We start from the raw sequence: 18074 nt of genomic DNA, 5'->3' as shown, positions 1-18074 counted from the left end.
CTAAAATGGACACCGTAGTGGACGTCATCACTCAGCTGTCCTGCCACAGCATGAAAAAAGGTAAACTGCCAAATTAACACATAACTTGACTATACATTGTCATAATGGTAAGATCTCCAGCAGGCACCACAGCCTACTATTGTTGTGTTACAATGTGAGATGTAACAAAAAAAAAACCTTTCCACTGAATCCTAAGTGAAAAAAAGAAGCCAAATAATACTGTTCACTATTGATTTGCAAATATTTTTTTGTGAATAGGGCCCAATGTTCTGTATTCCTTTTAAGAGATCTGCATATAACTATGGTCAGGTCGAGCAAGGAATGGAATTCCTGCCGTAGCATATCCAAGCCACACTCAGTTTGCCAACATATGCAGGAGACTGTGTGGTCTGTGGCTGCAAGTCCTAACTACTATAACTGTGCTGAGCCAGAAGAACAATTGCTTTGAAAAGTAATTTGTAAAATATTTTAAAGCTGAATTCTGCCAAAGCTCATCTGCACAAAGCAGAATCTTTGTAGATGCTAATATTGAAAATAATTGATGGGGCATAGATAGAATAATGCAGCAGAGGCCTTCCTGGTCAACTGGTAACATAATTAAATGGTACGTATTCTATTCACAGACAGGCGCAGCCACGGGTGAATTACCAGCCCAAAACCAACAAGAGACTTATGTGATAATAATATATTCTAACCCATATGTTTTATATATTCTGTTTCTTAAAGCATACAAAAGTGAATGAAACATAAAACATTTATTGTTTGACAGTTTTTATCTGTTGCACATCTTATTAAACAGCAAGAAATGTAGTTTATATTTTCAAAGTATACAAAATGTAACCCACTGAACGCAAATACGACTTTGTGAAGTTTATATCGGCAAATATTTTTTCCCTTGTATTTTCATTTCCTTATTTTTTTTTAAATGTCTCTGAACGGGAGAGAAGGAATCTGAGCTGCAAGTGTACCTCCCGACCAGGAAGAGCGTTGAGTAAGGTTGGTGGTACGCCTTCTCAGGGATGTGCTGACTTGATAGTAGGATGGAACCGGAAGTCGGCCATCTTGGGACCAGGCCATAGTTGTGTGGCTGCTAAGAAACTCTATTGTGATCAGCTAGGTGGCGTGCGGCACTTATCTACACACCATACTCCACACTGTTAAGAGGAAAAAAGTTTTTATAGAGAAAAAAATTATATATTAAAAATACAAAACTGAAAGATCATAATTGGATAAGTCTCCACCCCCCTGAGTACATATCATTATTATTTATTTCTTAGCAGACGCCCTTATCCAGGGCGACTTACAATCGTAAGCATATACATTTCAAGTGTTACAATACAAGTAATACAATAAGAGCAAGAAAGTACACACATATATATATATATATATATTTTATATATATATGTGTGTGTGTGTGTGTGTGTGTGTGTGTGTGTGTGTGTGTGTGTGTGTGTGTGTGTGTGTGTGTGTGTGTGTGTGTGTGTGTGTGTACTGTTTCCATGGCAGCATAAATATATGCATATACAGCTCTGGTAAAAATTAAGAGACCACTGCAAAATTATCAGTTTCTCTGGTTTTACTACTTATAGGTATGTGTTTGGGTAAAATGAACATTTTTGTTTTATTCTATAAACTACTGACAACATTTCTCCAAAATTCCAAATAAAAATATTGTCATTTAGAGCATTTATTTGCAGAAAATGACAACTGGTACTTGGCTTGATTCATGCGTCCTTCACAAAGACAAATCTGCCCGATTCCAGCCTTGCTGAAGCACCCCCAGATGAGCCCAATTTTCAGCTTTGCCCAACACCTGGTCGTCTAATGGTTAGACGGAGACCTGGAGAGGCCTACAAGCCACAGTGTCTCGCACCCACTGTGAAATGTGGTGGAGGATCGGTGATGATCTGGGGGTGCTTCAGTAAGGCTGGAATTGGGCAGCTTTGGCATGAATCAAGCCAAGTACAAGGTTGTCCTGGAAGAAAACTTGCTTCCTTCTGCTCTGACAATGTTCCCCAACTCTGAGGATTGGTTTTTCCAGCAGGACAATGCTCCATGCCACACAGCCAGGTCAATCAAGGTGTGGATGGAGGACCACCAGATCAAGACCCTGTCATGGCCAGCCCAATCTCCAGACCTGAACCCCATTGAAAACCTCTGGAATGTGATCAAGAGGAAGATGGATGGTCACAAGCCATCAAACAAAGCCGAGCTGCTTGAATTTTTGCGCCAGGAGTGGCATAAAGTCACCCAACATCAATGTGAAAGACTGGTGGAGAGCATGCCAAGACGCATGAAAGCTGTGCTTGAAAATCAGGGTTATTCCACCAAATATTGATTTCTGAACTCTTCCTAAGTTAAAACATTAGTATTGTGTTGTTTAAAAATGATTATGAACTTATTTTCTTTGCATTATTCGAAACACTGCGTCTTTTTTGTTATTTTGACCAGTTGTCATTTTCTGCAAATAAATGCTGTAAATGACAATATTTTTATTTGGAATTTTGGAGAAATGTTGTCAGTAGTAAATGCTTTGAAAACATCCCCTAAGTGATTTTGTTTGTTTATTTGATTTTCCCTGGTCATGAATTTTACCTCGAGAACAAATAGTTGGATATTCATGGAACTGTTCTAGAAACTTGTTGGTTTCTTTAACAACTTTCTAGGAAAGGTGCATGCAGCTCATTAAAGTTAAAGTGTTGTGAATGGGGTCCTGCATATTGTTTGCAATGGCAGATTTGGCTTGATGTTCAAATATCTTCAAAGGAACGTGCTTTGTCATTGTGCACTATTGAGGCCAGTTTACATTACCAAAACCAGAATATATTAACATGTAAAGAGAAATCTATATTTATACCCTGGAACAATTTTTAATAAAACACTTATTATTTATTTGACTATGAAAAAACAGTGGGGCACAGTACAACATGTAATAGAAAACCACTTTATTTTTATTTGCCTGCCAAGAAAGAATAACAGGCCCTTTGTTGATGGAAGTCAAGACCAGTAGTACAGCATGTAGCTATTGTACCCCTTCCAGATATAGCACGTCATTGCAACAGTTGGTCTTTTAGTTTCATTCCTAATGTTGATGCTGGACTTTATCAGACACAAGTAACACATTCATTCCAGTTGTCCTGTTTCCTTGCCAATGCTGGTTCCTGTAAGTATGTGAAGAATGCTTATTTCCTTATAAAAGCTACTCTGGTTCCACTTAGTCTCCTTTTTATTCTCTCTGAAAGAGATTCACAGCTCCAGCTGTCAGAGAGAATGTGCCTCTCGATGACGTGTGCCACAGAAAGCTGCCCTGTCTCATTGGCTGTTTGGCAGAAGCTCACAGGGAAAGGTAACTTTAACCCCCCTCTCCCCCAGAATGGCAACATTTTTGGACAGTAAGAAGAGGTGGACCATTGACTAATCATTTTAAACTTATTGCTGCAGTGTGCCATGTGTTTTAACAGCTGTTCCTTTAAGTGCAACATCCACACCTGTTTTCTTTTCATACAAGACTTCCATTCATTAATTTGGGCAGGGAAATATTAAAATGCACAAAAGCACACAGCCACAAATAAATGTCAATCAAAGCATTACAATTAACAGAATAACTTGATAAGGTTGCACTTGTTGAAAGTACAACACTGTGATTAGTATTCCTACATGTTTGCATAAGAAACTACATTTGAAACATGTTTAATTAGCCTTAACTAAGAAAATATAACCGTGCTAAACAAACAAATATCCCTATTTATGTAACAGTACACAATAAAATACATACAAAGAATATGAATTTGACATGTTTGCGCAATAAAATATATTTTACATGGCTAAAACAGTGGTCTCCATTGACTAAATCTTAAGGATAGTTTTAAGGAATCTTTTATTAAGGACAGCCCGTTAATATTAAATAAATCAAAAACAGTCCTTAAAATACATTCTTGAAAATGATTCTTAGAGTTTTGTAAATAGGGCCTACTGTAGTTTTACAAATATCAGGTCTACAGGTCCACAAAACAACAGCTCAATATGTGACAGACAATGCAGATGACACTAGGGATGGTTTTGGGTAGTCTTACTTGCCCACTTGCCTCTTGTTGTTTGTTGAGAAAAAGTTGTGTTTGTCTGACAGTGTGAAGGCTGAGAATTGTCCTCCTGGAACCCAAACCCTTGATGCTTCTACTGAAAAATAATACATCATGAACAGGCTTTCATCTATCTCTGCACATAAGTTTCTTAAGTTTCAGGACTTTGAGGAACTGGAAATGCCTGCCTAAAAAAAAACATCACCACCTTCGAGTAACGAGTCACTCCTGAATGGAACCATACAGTCACAAAACCCCGGTGACATCAGGTTTCTGTGTGATATATCCCATGATCAGAGGTTATACATTATAGGAAGGGGGATTTGAATAGCTTTATAGGGAGACAGCCTTTATCTGGTAGGTGGAAAAGCAATTCATACAAATGTATGGGAGTGGATTTGTGGAGGGAATCCTTTCTGGTTTATAATTGTGTATAGTAATGTGCTTGCGGCACCATCTTTACTACTGTTTGTGGCATAAAAGTTATTTTCTTACAGTTACTGAAAGCAACAAAAAAATCGTAATGCTACTACAAAATATTTTTTAATAACAATGAGTCAGTTTAACTACTATGCACATAAAGTAACAAGCCTACTACATACTAATAGACAAGAGATGTAGTCTATGGAGCACTACTGTGTCATCAGAAAAGTACTGGTATTGTCTAGTAGAAACAGTAAAAGATGTTTAACATGTTTTTTTTTTTTAAATAATTTACATGATTGTTTATTATTATTATAATGTATATTATGAACTGTAGTCATGGCTATAGGAATCTATTAAAATTACAATGCAAGTCAACACATGCACTGCATTTAAGACCCACAGCAAAGTGAAATAGTAATCCTCCTACACAGAAGAATCAGCCTGGAAAATCCCTTAAAAGCTTGAAATTGGAGGTTTGAGTCACCTCTCTTCTATGTTGAGTGCATAAGTCCTACTCAGTTTTACTTGTCATTAGTTATATCTGAAGGGACTAAAATACTATCTGCCATTTTGCGGTTATTGCTACTCTTTTAACATTCATGCAGAGTGAGCTATCAGTCCATTCCATCCTCCATATACCACTACTGACACACCTGCCTAGACCTGAGAAAATATTTGTATTGACCTACCAGATGGCATTCTTTTATCTCTGGAATTTCTCTAGGTCAGGACAACTTGACCATAGCAACGGCAGAATCCTTGGAACATACAATGTAAGTTGACGACTGCAAAATAGCAACGGTTTATCTCATCTGAGCACAAATGCAGAACACCCCCTGTCCTGGTTGTTTTTTAAATGTTTGTCCCATATAAACCATGAGCTGCAAAGACTTCTGCATTAAACAGGACAGCAACATATTTAAGACTCCAGCCCCACCTCTCACTGTTCCTGTTTTTCAAAAGAAAATACTTTGAGGTCGTTAAAATACTTTCCACAGCCATTACTAACACCCATTGGCTTCTGGAATTAAACAGGGTTACGGTTTTGCTCTGGAATCTAATGGTTTTAGAACTTCAGAGGGGTGGAAGCGATTGCAGCTGTCAGGAACCAGTTTAAAGGTTCCTGTGCATATATTACAATTATTTGATAAGAAGAAAATAATTCCCTGGATTTTCATTTCCCTTTTAGATACATCAAATACATTTACATTTTTAATTCTGTTGTGAAATTATTTCTATGATTAAAAAAATGCCAATGCTGTGGTTATGTAAGTCTTGTTATATATATTATGAGCATCAACAATTTACTCAAAGCCTCCAGTAGTGTTTTCTACAATTATAACAACCTTGACTTGCATAAAGAAGGAAAAACATTGAGTGAAATAGCTCGCATCACTCAATTTTCAAGGTGTGGTATCCGAAGCATAATCAACAAGTACAGAGAAACATCATGTGTAATTGACAAACCCAGGACTGGAAGACCCAAAAGGCTGTCTGACAAGGATGAGCAATACTTGAAGATAATATCCTTAAGGAATAGAAAGAAGACAAGCGTTGAGTTGACAACAGAACTGGCAGAAGGCACAGGTGTCGCTGTCCAAAAATGTGCAAAACTGAAGAATCAATTTATCCACTCATTCTTGTATTATTAATATTGTCTTTTGAACTGTGTTTTCATGTGATACTAATCAAGATGTAAGCCTTATTGTATCATAAACCAAAAATGGCCAAACATATACTTTACATTTGTATTTGTAGCGATCACCAAAAAAAACAGTACACATGTTTCAATAGCTGTGCCATTTGTTTCGCCCTTGTTTAAAGAACATTATAGCATTGTTTATCTAGATTGGATACTTACTGTAAGTCACAGATCATTGGAAGAACGATAACAAGAAATGTGGGTGTTAATGTATGTTGTTTATGTAATGCTTTTTGTGCCAGATGAAAGGTTTTTAATGTATTAGCATACTAATATTTGTAAGATCTGTATATGCACATTACCACTTAAATCCTAGTATTGGTAATTTCAATTTCTTGTGAGAGCAGACCTGCTACTATCTACCTAAAACCCATTAAAAACAAGTAACCAACATGAAAAAACTCCATTCTAGCCACTGCATGCATCATGTTAATGTCTACCATGTTAAGTTTCCTATCTATTTTATAATGCGTATATGTTTTTCAAGTTTTGGCAGGGCAACTTCTCAAACCCCATACAGTTAAAAGAGGCTAAAAAAAAATATGAATTAGGGCTCAATTGTGTGGTTTAATTATTCTTGTTTATGTATTCTATTAAATAGTCAATATGAATCAATTTGGTTTGGTAAAGCATTTTTGTTACTATGTGCTATTTAGTCATTTAACTAAAGTAACATCTTGAAGTATGGTAGCTTTGGAGTATGAAATGTCTTAATACAAAAAAATCACGGTTTTGTGACGTGATTTATTTCACACAAAGGAGGCCAAAATATATTTCTATCTTGTACTTATAGCCCTTGATGTATTATGGATTTATTTCTGTTATTTGTGGGAAGTTAATAGACACTCAATGGGTCTATTTTACTTATCCAGGTAAACACAGGTGAATCTTTTTGCACTGGAATGCTTATCCAGACAGTGCCTGTGGGGCTAACATAGAGCATAAGCTTTAAACACCATGGGGGACTGAGCATCATGAAGAAATCTTTTTTTTTTTTTTTCTTTTACAAATAATACATTTTTTTCTCTCTCTCTCCTGTGTGTTATAACTGGATTAATAAAACAATTGTATAAAAAACAATCTCCCTCATACTGAGTGACAACAGATTGCTGCCCTCTGGCATTCCACAACAATTTTCAAACAGCTGTCCTAAAATAAATGGTCTCTTGGCTTGAGAATTATCCCTTGCTATTGTTTAGTTCTTTTTCCCTTAGGGGAGATTATGAGTGCAAGTTTTCTCATTACAATGAGATTGGGTTTACACTTTCTGCATTGTGTGCGAAAGTTGTAAATCCTTGTCCAGACAGCGATGGGCGGTTAGTCATATTTTCTTTGATGTGAATGACTGATGGCTACTGTGTGACATCAATAAGAAACACTTTTAATTTGGGCCATTTTAGTATTCTAATTAAATGTGGACCCATATACACTTATCTTGTCTCTGTTTGTCTGTCACAGTACAGAACATTTTTACAAATCTTTTGACACATTTTTTTGATGATGACAGTATCATGAAGGGAGTGGTGAACTGCCCAGCAGACAGACTGGTAGCATCAGCCAGAAAGAACTGTCCATTGGGCAGACACGTGGCATGTCACTTTTTGTCAATGACTCTTCTACAGTGTGAAACAAAATATGACAGCTCTTTATGGTGGTCTTCTGAAATTATTCATAAGCATGTTTTAGTCAGACTAAAGTTGTAAAGATCATGGGTATGAGTGAAGCTGTTCTACTGTCCGAAAAAAAGGTCAAACAACTCTCTCTCAGCACAAAATAAACCAAACTTTGTTCATATGTGTTCACCTTATGCTGATTACTGAATGCCTAACTACACTGTGTAACATCTGTTATATTGTTCCTTGCACATTGGGGATATATTTTAATGCTCTAAATAGTTAAGAATCTTAATAGTCTCTGTATTTTTACTGTATGTAGTAATGTTAAGAAGTGGGTCTATAAATCACCCAGGCAAATTAGCAATTTGGATTTGAATCATAAGATGTAATCTATTTTATATTTCAACTTGATTTAACATTATACTTTCCTCAGCAATTCTGTATTTAACCGATCACCTCATGCAGTATATTTTAGAAATGCAACTGTAATGCATACATATGGATTGGAATTAAATGCTGTTGACTTAAAATGATCTGAAACTTATTTCAATCACGCCAGTTTTTATTAGTGGCCTAACAAAAACCAGACTGCACTGCACTTGACAGTTACCTCTGTGAGAATGTTTATTTTCTGATGCCATTTCAAATAGACGATGGGAAGGGTCAGAGGGACTAACGGCCTGACAAGCTACCACTTTACTTCCTTCCAATTAGAAGGCTGCGCACATCAAAAGACAACGTCCTCCTCTCAGCTTGAAATTCTTACAGCAAAAGAGAATCCATCCAGTTACCAGGCTTTTCTTTAAGAGAAAGGGTCCTGCAAAGTTTTTAATAAGAGGGTCGAGGTCACAGGGTTTTGGACCCGTGCTGTGAGCACTAGGAAGCTGCTGTAGCGTTTCAATATGTGTGGTATTTGTAATTCAGTAGGCCTAAGCTGGAACCCAAAGGAAAGCTATGTGCTAACTTCCTCTTGCAGTGATCCTGTGTTTAGTTTAGGACCTGAACATGGAGGTTTAATACAGCTGTGAAACCTAATGCTACCCAATTCAACATGTTGAAACAGATTGTGCATTTACCATTCAGCAAGGCTTAGCACTGCTGTTGATTATTTTGAAATGAACACATTTTTCTAAGTTTATTTTAAGAATGAATACATCTTTTTATTTTTTTTTTTATTTTAAAACTAAACTTTTTTATAAAATCATATTCCAAGCGCATATAAGGTATTTGTGCCGATTTAAGCCAGAAGCAAGCATGGTAATGATTAGGAATTAAATAAATAGTGGTCTTTGTGAACCATGTACACTTTATACGTTGGGGCCTGCATGTGAAGATAATGCTAACCACACAACCACTTCCTAGAATACTAGCAAACAGTTTTTATAGTAGAACATCAATCACTATTTAAGGTCTGAAGTGACCAAATTTAGACTGAAGAAGAGTTATTGAGATATGAAAAACAATGCCATTATGCTCTGTTGCATTATATTAAAGGCAGTGAGTGGGATATTAAAACACCTAATGATTTGTAACTCTGTAATGCAGTGAAACAGTGTATGTAATAACTTGTTAATCTGCGATCCCAAGCCCCCAAAACATCTCTAACACAGTTCCTGTGACAGGGAGCCCTGTTGCTGTTTCCAGCGCAAGGGTTTGCGGCTGAGAAGCGTTGCTAGGCAACCAATTGGGCCGTTAGGCTCGCCAGTGCTGAGCGCATCAGGAGGTCCGGATTGGCTGGAGGGCAGGCCCAGGGAAGCTGCGCGGAGTTAAAAGAGCATCTGTGCCACAGTTTGAGGCTACTGCAAGGCCATTGCTACACAGACGGGCGCTGGGCGGAAGTGTATGTTTGTTTACATTCAGGAGGAGAGCGTCCGCTCTGCAGGAACTACTACGGAACCCTTCAACTGCAAGACGGTGCCTGTGCCCAGCCAGGACCGTCGGAACGGCCTGGAGTTGCTGGGAGGCCAGGACTTCGGGAGCAACAGTAGTAGGTTAGTATATGTGATGTTGATCCCAAAACAGTATAGAGAGGGTTACCGTAAATTAGTAGGTTCCTGGAGCGGGACGTTCCTTGTATTGGGACTAGCGTTCACCCTTTTGTGCGGCAAAATTTTTAGCTTTGTTTTGTTTTCGTTTAATTTTATTACATGTGACACTAGGGCTACTATTGCTGGTACCCTAGTGTCAGTGGTTGTGTGTTAATTAAATCTGTGTGCTGGTGCGGTGTGTCAACACCAATGCTCTGTGTCTGCCTCAGTATTGTTCAGTGACAACTCACGCATGTAACACTTCACCCTGTTACAGTGACATATACACATACATTATATATAGATATTGACTGGAGAGGCTATAGTGGAAAATTATTGACCCGAGGGAAGACTATTGCTATTGACAAGGGACTATAATGCCTGAAGCTGCAGGCTGAGGGCATTGCACCCTAGAGGTAACAATAGTCTTCCCGAGGGGCATTTAATTTTCCACTATGGCTAAGTGTACAGTACATAATATTTAATATATAAATCAGTCAAGAAAATAAGTGAGGCAAGGTTGGATAGTAAATATGACTGTAAATATAGCTGATACAGCATACAGAAATAAATATTGAATTTAAATAACAGAAAATGTTTTTGAAGTTCATACCGCATACTGTAGTTATACCAGTTTTTTTGGTATCCAGCTCTCTGTGCAGCTTGCTGACTGTTGCATAATCCAGTTTATATCCCGGCCGTAATATTTGTTGACATCGTAGAGTCAGAAAACAACACAGTGACATTTTAATCACCATTTTAGTGTTTGGAGCATCTTTCTTTTGTGGTATGTTTTGTAATTAATGTTCTGTTAAATCACAGACTCGCTGTTCAGCCATTTTCTCTTGTTGTGAGTGCAGGGGAGAAGGTTCCTTTCAAAAGGAGTGGGACTGACAGTGATGTGAACCAATCACATGGCAGACGGAGTCTATGGCGCGGTGGTGTCAGTGGCACTGGAACAACTTTTAAAGTGGGGGTGCCGAAAGCCATTGAACAAAACTGTAACCTCTGTATATGACAGAAGCCATGCAAAGCCAAAGCCAGCACCCCTAGTTCCAACGCCCTTGGGTTGTGTAAGGATGTCAGTTGCAATTTTTGATCCAATGATGAGGTTTTAACCAATCACAGGCCAGGATTTTCAACCATTGGTTCATATATATATATATATATATATATATATATATATATATATATATATATATATATATATAGTGACAAATGCTCAGGCTTTAAGGCAAAGAGAAGACATCAGACAAGTAGGGCTGATGTTTTGCCTTTGCAGCCAAACTGAAGAGTTACATTTTTGTCATTGTATATAACGTAATGTATATTTGACCTTCAATTCCCATTAACACACTGGGTTGTAAAGTCAGATGACCTGGTTTGTGTGGGAATTATGGGATATAAAAGGGTAGCTTTAGATAGAGTGGGGAGATGTGTCTATTCAGGCTGTTAATGATATTACAGCGTGGTTGCAGGAAAGCAACGACCCAAGCAGAAACACGGTGAGAGAACCAAAAGAAACTGAGTTGATCTATAATTGCGAGGTTCGTGGTATCGCATTATTATTCCACGGTACCTGTGTGGATTTACTTGAACATGGTGAGTAGGGCTGTGTTCTAGTTTGACCGAAGGAATCTCAGTGTGTTTACCTCTGCTATGGACTTGTAAGTTACAACAGAAAAGCAAGCGCAAGCAGCTGTCTGTGAGTACCAAAAACTTACCCAAAAGTATTCTGTGGGAATTAATTAAGAATGGAATTAAATCCAAGCTCTGTGTGACAATGTTTTAAGAAGTCCATTGTATAGGGGTGAATGTTTTTACTCACGGCTGTAAATACGACACTGCATAAAATATGCACACTGTTTTGTTCTCTGGACTGTTTTAAATGCTGCATGGGATTATTTTTAAATAGTGCAAGTGCACTTATATGGACTGTCTACACAGGGTTTCTGTGTGGAACCTTGTGTTAAACCAACACGTATTTTTGTAAATACTTTGTGTTATTTAAACTGCTTAAAAAGCAACCCAGACCCATTCCTAATGGACTGTGTGTTTTAAAAAAAGGAACAAAATTACAGCAGTAAATAAATACCCGACTGTTTTAGTTTTTATTCAAGTCCACCAGGACACTGCAACCAGGGCTGGGCTGTGGTTACATTTCTTCACCAGCAGGGGTCTCTAGAATTCCTGTCAAGGGAAATAAAAGCAACTTATTCAAGAAAAGGACTGTGTAGCAATAATTGCAATTAAACTTACCTGTTGTTCCTGTTTGGACCAGAGGGGCGCCAACTGCTCTTGGGAAGACAGATCCAAAACCTGGAAATACTTACCTCGATTCCTGAAAGGAGCAAAACTACTATTACTACAGAGACACTTGTGGATTACAAAATTATTGGTGAGCGCGATACTTACCATTCGTGGACCTGTGCCTGGAGATCTTCTAAGGTAACCACAGTGGACCAGTGGCAACCAGGAAAACCTGGACTGGACTTAAATAATTTCTGTTTCATGAGTGTGTTTTACTTGCACTGAGATTAGCTCATGCAAGGCCAAGCATAGGGCCTGCAAGAAGTTTAGACAGGGCCCAGGTGAGCAAGTTTTCTTTTATTTATTTTCATTTCTGAATTAGGTATTGCTTATGTCCTCAGACAATAAAAGTGCCCACTTGAACTGCATTTTTTTTTGTCTGAAGAGTACTTTTTCATACTGACAGTTCGAAAGAGTATCAAAGCTGTTTCATGTGTATTCCCAACATCATCAGGACTGATGCTTGTTAGAAACTCAGAGCTTGAAAAAGGGGGGCCTATAGACTGGACATTCACCGAGCAAGCTACTATTATCCCTGAAACTGAGATCGCTGGGCTCCTACATTTAGCAAAACAAATGCTAAATATAGTTATTAGCAGTTCGAGCTGCTCATTGCTTCCTGTCTTCCAACCATAAAATGAACAGCTTGTATTAGACTACTGGTCTGCCCAGAGGGATGAGAGATACTTAGTCACATAACTATTTCTGATCCCTCCAACACCTCCCCACTTCAAACAATAAAGCAAATAAAAACCTTGACATTTAGAAGACTCAGTGGTGTGGCTTTGGGTTCATGCACACCGTGGTGTTCAACACATAAATTGCAATACATCAGGTATTTTTGGAAAAATAAAGCTCAGGTCATTTAAACTGTCTGGTTAAAGTTTTTCTTATGTGTAAGCAATTAAACAAAGCAGAGGGCCAAAATATATGGGACACGCTATGGAGCTGACGCATGCTGGTAAGGGTCTAAAGAGATGAGTGAGAATGGATTAGAACCCAATTGGGGAGTGGGTGTTGGTTCACAGTACCTATTTCAGAGGTGCTATTGAGATCCACTGGTGGACAAAGGTAACAAATAAGGGGATTAAAAATCACTGGTGAATGCAAATGTTTTGAGAAATACAGTAAACCAAACTGAAGATAATTACCACCACTGTAGTTTAATCATGGTTTATGCCTGTCATAGACTTTTTGTCAGCACAGGAGATAGCTGTTAGCTGTCAAAAAAAGTTTATTTTAGTAATACTACATAGGACTGAATTGCAGGTCCATCAGACATGTTTAGGTATAATACTATCTCCAAAACAATTCTGTTTTAGGCATTTACTGTATACCAGTTTATGAAATGTAATCTTTTGTTGCAGATCAAAGGTGTATCATATTTAGACCTAAATCTCCTTGGCGACCCATAAAATCATACATCATACCTAAAAAAAATAAAGAAAGGAATCTTTGCAGTATAAGATTTATGTTTGACCTTATGGATCTAGTACATAACTTAAAGTGCCTCACAGGCGTTAACCCTTTAATATTTTTAAAATAGTGCATGATAAATAGCAAGTATGTGTAAAAAAAGTTATACTGTTATACTGTTATATTTAGATGCATAGACATTGTATAGACAAAATACAAACACATTAACTAGTTGTAGATATACTGTAGTTGAATTTGTACATAATTCATAGAATAAACAAATAAAAAGCAAAAAAGAGATGTCCAGATTAGATGGTTGACAAGTTCATAGAAGTTACATGCCTGCCAATGTACTTAACAGTTGTTCACAAGTTATCTACCTGAACCACCTCTTTGCTCGACATGGTCAGAAGCTGATTCATGGGCTAACTTAAGTGACATTCAGTTAAGAAACTATATCCATGTGAAGACCTGAAAAAGGTTGATGAGTGCTAGTAGCGAAAATGTTACCACCAGGTAGAAAGAACTGCGTTGTCTGTACTGTGAGTTTTCTGGTTTGCTTTAACATTGACCAACATTGTTTGCAAAGTGCATAAGTAATTGTTTTAAGCGGGTACACACACACATAAACATTGTACACGGGAAGGCATAACCACCGAACAAAGAAGGACTATAATGGTTATTTTTTTAAATAAAAAAAATCTTATTGGCTCAGCCAATACAAGCTAGTGTAGATACTGTATACAGTATATTTTTCACAAAACACAATTTCAGGTACCTAGCAGCCAAGAGAAATGGAAACTCGACTGTGTTATCCTGTATCCTAGTATGTACTGGCAGTTTGTTGCATAAACACCTGTTCTACCTGTTCTACAAAACTGCCAGTGTCAAAACAAAATAACTGAAAACCAGTTGGGAGAAGTAAACTATGTACAATGGTAGAAGCAATTAAATTGAATTAAAAAAAAATCTCAGACAATGGTAATACTAATACTAATATTAATTGGACACATTCCAATAAATTGATAAGATTTGCAAACAAACTGGTTTGTGCCCTTGCAGTCACATTTTATCAATCAATTATATATATATATATATATATATATATATATATATATATACACACTTAACAGCTTCAGTGGCTATCATATGTATCTTGAAATGAAAGGCAATAATTAGATTAGGGGTGCACTCTTCCACTCCAGGTTTTATAGGTTGTAATTTAATAATGAACTGCTTAAAGACATGGGTAAATGTGTAACGTGCTTGATTAGGTAATTTAGGGTATGGTTTGAACAAATACCTGGACTAGAATAGCTCTTCCCATGCAGCCATAGTACAGATGCCTTTTGTGAACAAGATCAGACATGTTCAGACTATACATGTGAAATTCCATGTGAGGTCATCTCAGATTTGATAGCAGGTCCAAATAGGCTCTGAAGACAAAAAACTGAAAGCCACAAAATAGCAAAAAAAGCTATTTGTATTCTACAAATGTTTAATTTGCTACCCGTCCTTTGAAGTAAGCAGAACTGTTAGATGTAATTAATAGCTTTAAAGTTAATGTACATCTTTAGTTTCCATATGGCCAACTATAATGTATTTATTTGATACAAGGCAAACAACAAGTTTTTTAGCAATATAAAATTAGCAAGAAGCTACCCAGGACAATGCAACTAATCTGTGTCTTGCTAATATAATATTGAAAATATCTTCTGTATGTTTGGCATTGTGATTCAGGCCTCATTCACGAATATTACATTTGCTTAGGTAATGAAATAATCTATTCACCTGTTGTTACATTAATCGGTCAAATTCACATCAATATTCTCTTATTTGTCAGTGTACAAAGCATACGGATGGGAAATGTAATTGTATAATGCCCATTTTAGTGAGGTGCTGATATATAAAAAAATCCAGCATCTTTAAGTGAAGGATACTTGCAAAATTCCATATACTAAATATAAACTTAAAAACAACCCCTCTTTTCCCAATATTTTGTATGTTATTTCTAGTGGACGCATTATTTAAAAAAATGAGAAAACCACAAAGAAAGTGATTTCTAAATAAGCAGAGATTCAGCTTTATAATAAAACAACAAATTATTACATAACATGCATGAAATGAAAAATAACACGCAAAAAATGAATTTCATAAAACTGAATATCTACTTTAATTTATATCTTTCTTTTGTGTTTTTTCTCATCTTTTTAACTGCCCAAATACTTTTGTCTACGACTGTATACAGTGCATTGCCTTCTTCTTGTGAGAAGCAGATCTTTGACACCATATGTCATTCATCCATAACTGCATACACTGAATCATAAATTGAGTCAAGAAAAAAAAAACATGGAAGAAGGGTCCCTCTGGCTTTCTCCTAAAAAAACATTAATGAATACATTCATTTCAATTAAAATATTTACCAGTTACCTTCAATAAGAAGAGAAAAATAAAAATGTTTGCAGTATACAGTCAGCCCCGCTTTATCAGGATGCTTTAGGAGAAGTAACAATATCCCTCATAAGCGGCTGTCCAAATTAAATGAGAGGCATTTGAGATTACATTAGTCACACATTTTTTTTCTGAAGAAAAGAAAAATAATAAAATTTTACAGGGTATCCGCTGGGCTGTGAGGATAGAGCAGCGGAAGCACAAATGAGCTGTTAGTAAGACGGGCCAAGCGAGTGATGCTCGGCCAAGGATAGAGGCTAGATCCCGTAGCTTGGCTTAGATGGGCTTAGAGGGGGGCCCGCTTAAATTAGGATAGAAAGAGATCCCGACCGATGAGCTCTCCTTTTGCCGAGGATGGAGCTTGGTCAAAGGTAGCGCACCTGAGGATCTGAAAACATATAAAAGTTGCTCTGCTCGGCAGAGGCGCCTCTCGGGGCGATAGGAATTGCCTGATCGTAGGGCTGAAAGGAGAATAGAAAAGGATTCCTTGACTGGTCTGTTACTGCCCTCGTATGAGGTGAGGCTCGACCTCCGAAGCCAGGAAAAGGCTCCCACAGGAATCTGTAACAGAAAGATGGGTTAGTCTGGGACTAGGCACTGAGAGTGTAAAGCGGGCCACATCCCTAGCAAAGGAAGGACAGAGCCTCTGACTCTCAGTGAGAACCCCCCTATAGCGAGGACAAGGTATCATGGGCACGTGAGGTTGGGGCAGTGAATCCACACTTACCGCCCCCCCCCCCCCCCAAGGATGTAACCCCGGCTCCCCATAGAGACCCTCACCATGAGACAAACAAGTCGAACCAGTGCATAATATAAAAGAAACAGCTGGAAAAGATGGGAAAGGAAGGGACATATGAGACAAACTGGAGACAAACTAAATAGTGTTAGTGTGGCATGGTTATGTGATTACCTGCCGCTCAGTGGAGAGGAAAAAAACCCTTCCTAGAAGGGGAAAACCTCTGGTGGCCCCAGCGGTCAGGTAGCTCCCACTCAGGGCATGCTAGCTAGTCTTTGATGGCTATGCTTTGTCGGTAGGGGATGAATGGATATATGAATCGACTGCTGCAGAGCACCGGCGCCCCATGCTTCTCAACTGGACGGAGATTGATGTTGGCTCTGGCTGTGGAAGTAGCTGCTCAATTCGAAATTATTGGGGAGAAAGCCGGTTCTGGAGACGAGATTGGTGAGACCCATCCTATGTGTTAGTTAATACAGGATTGATCAGCGGTTTGCTACCATCATGTCTGCTTGGAATGGAAAAGGTGAACTCACATTCAGAGATTTGGGTTTCATAACTCCAGTCATTCTCCTAGTAGTGGAACTCCTTAACTCATAATTAAGACAGATTTCCAGTCTCGTACCACGTCTCTCACCATGTATTAATGTTTGTAGTATTTGAAAGGATGAGCGGACATACGACTAGATTGCTGAGGAAGTCAAGCAGAAATGGCTGCCATGATCTGAGTATTGGAGGCAAGCTGGAGCGTTGGAAGCTCTCTAGGAGGACAGATGTAGATATAAGCGGTAAACTAAAGCAACTTTTGCCTGCTGCAACAGTGAGCAGATCTGAAGAGGGTGCTGTGAGATCTGCTGTAGTGAGGAGCGATTAAGAGTAGAGGGCGGGATCTGCTGAACAGTGCAGAGCTCTGAGGAAGTAAACGATGGAGTGCTGTCAGTAGCGTGCAGTGGCCTGCTGTAGAGCACAGAGATCTGCTGAGTGTGGATATTGGTCTTTGAGGGTTAAGGCGGTTTAGATGGAGCTGAAGATGGGGCTGGCTTCAGACAGAGATGAAGAATGCAAAGATCTGAGGCCGCTGCATAACCTGAGGATGAAAAATGCGTTGCTCTGAGGCTGCTGTGAAACCTATTGATTTGATCAGGAGCAGTCTATGAGTGTATTGTCCATTGCAGGGTAGGAAGGCGCCATGACTGAAACGTTGATAATAGTAGGACATAGTTTCCGTATCTGACATGTGTCTCACAATGAAATATTAACTTCTGAAGTAAAATTGATCATGATTTGAAAATACATGACTTTCGCAGTTAA

The 18074-nt window shown here is 38.1% G+C and overlaps 1 long non-coding RNA gene across 1 annotated transcript; it reads right to left on the bottom strand.

The window, feature by feature from the left end:
* Positions 1 to 551: 551 nt before the first annotated feature.
* On the bottom strand, positions 552 to 5403 carry LOC131737086 (uncharacterized). The gene is made up of 3 exons (XR_009328652.1): positions 5195 to 5403; positions 4074 to 4176; positions 552 to 1154 (listed from the first exon to the last, which is right to left on the bottom strand). It is a non-coding gene; the product is annotated as an uncharacterized LOC131737086 (long non-coding RNA).
* Between the last annotated feature and the right edge of the window lie 12671 nt (positions 5404 to 18074).

Source organism: Acipenser ruthenus, chromosome 5 (genome assembly GCF_902713425.1).
Source record: "Acipenser ruthenus chromosome 5, fAciRut3.2 maternal haplotype, whole genome shotgun sequence".
NCBI lineage: Eukaryota > Metazoa > Chordata > Actinopteri > Acipenseriformes > Acipenseridae > Acipenser > Acipenser ruthenus.
This window is presented reverse-complemented; position numbering and strand designations above follow the sequence as displayed.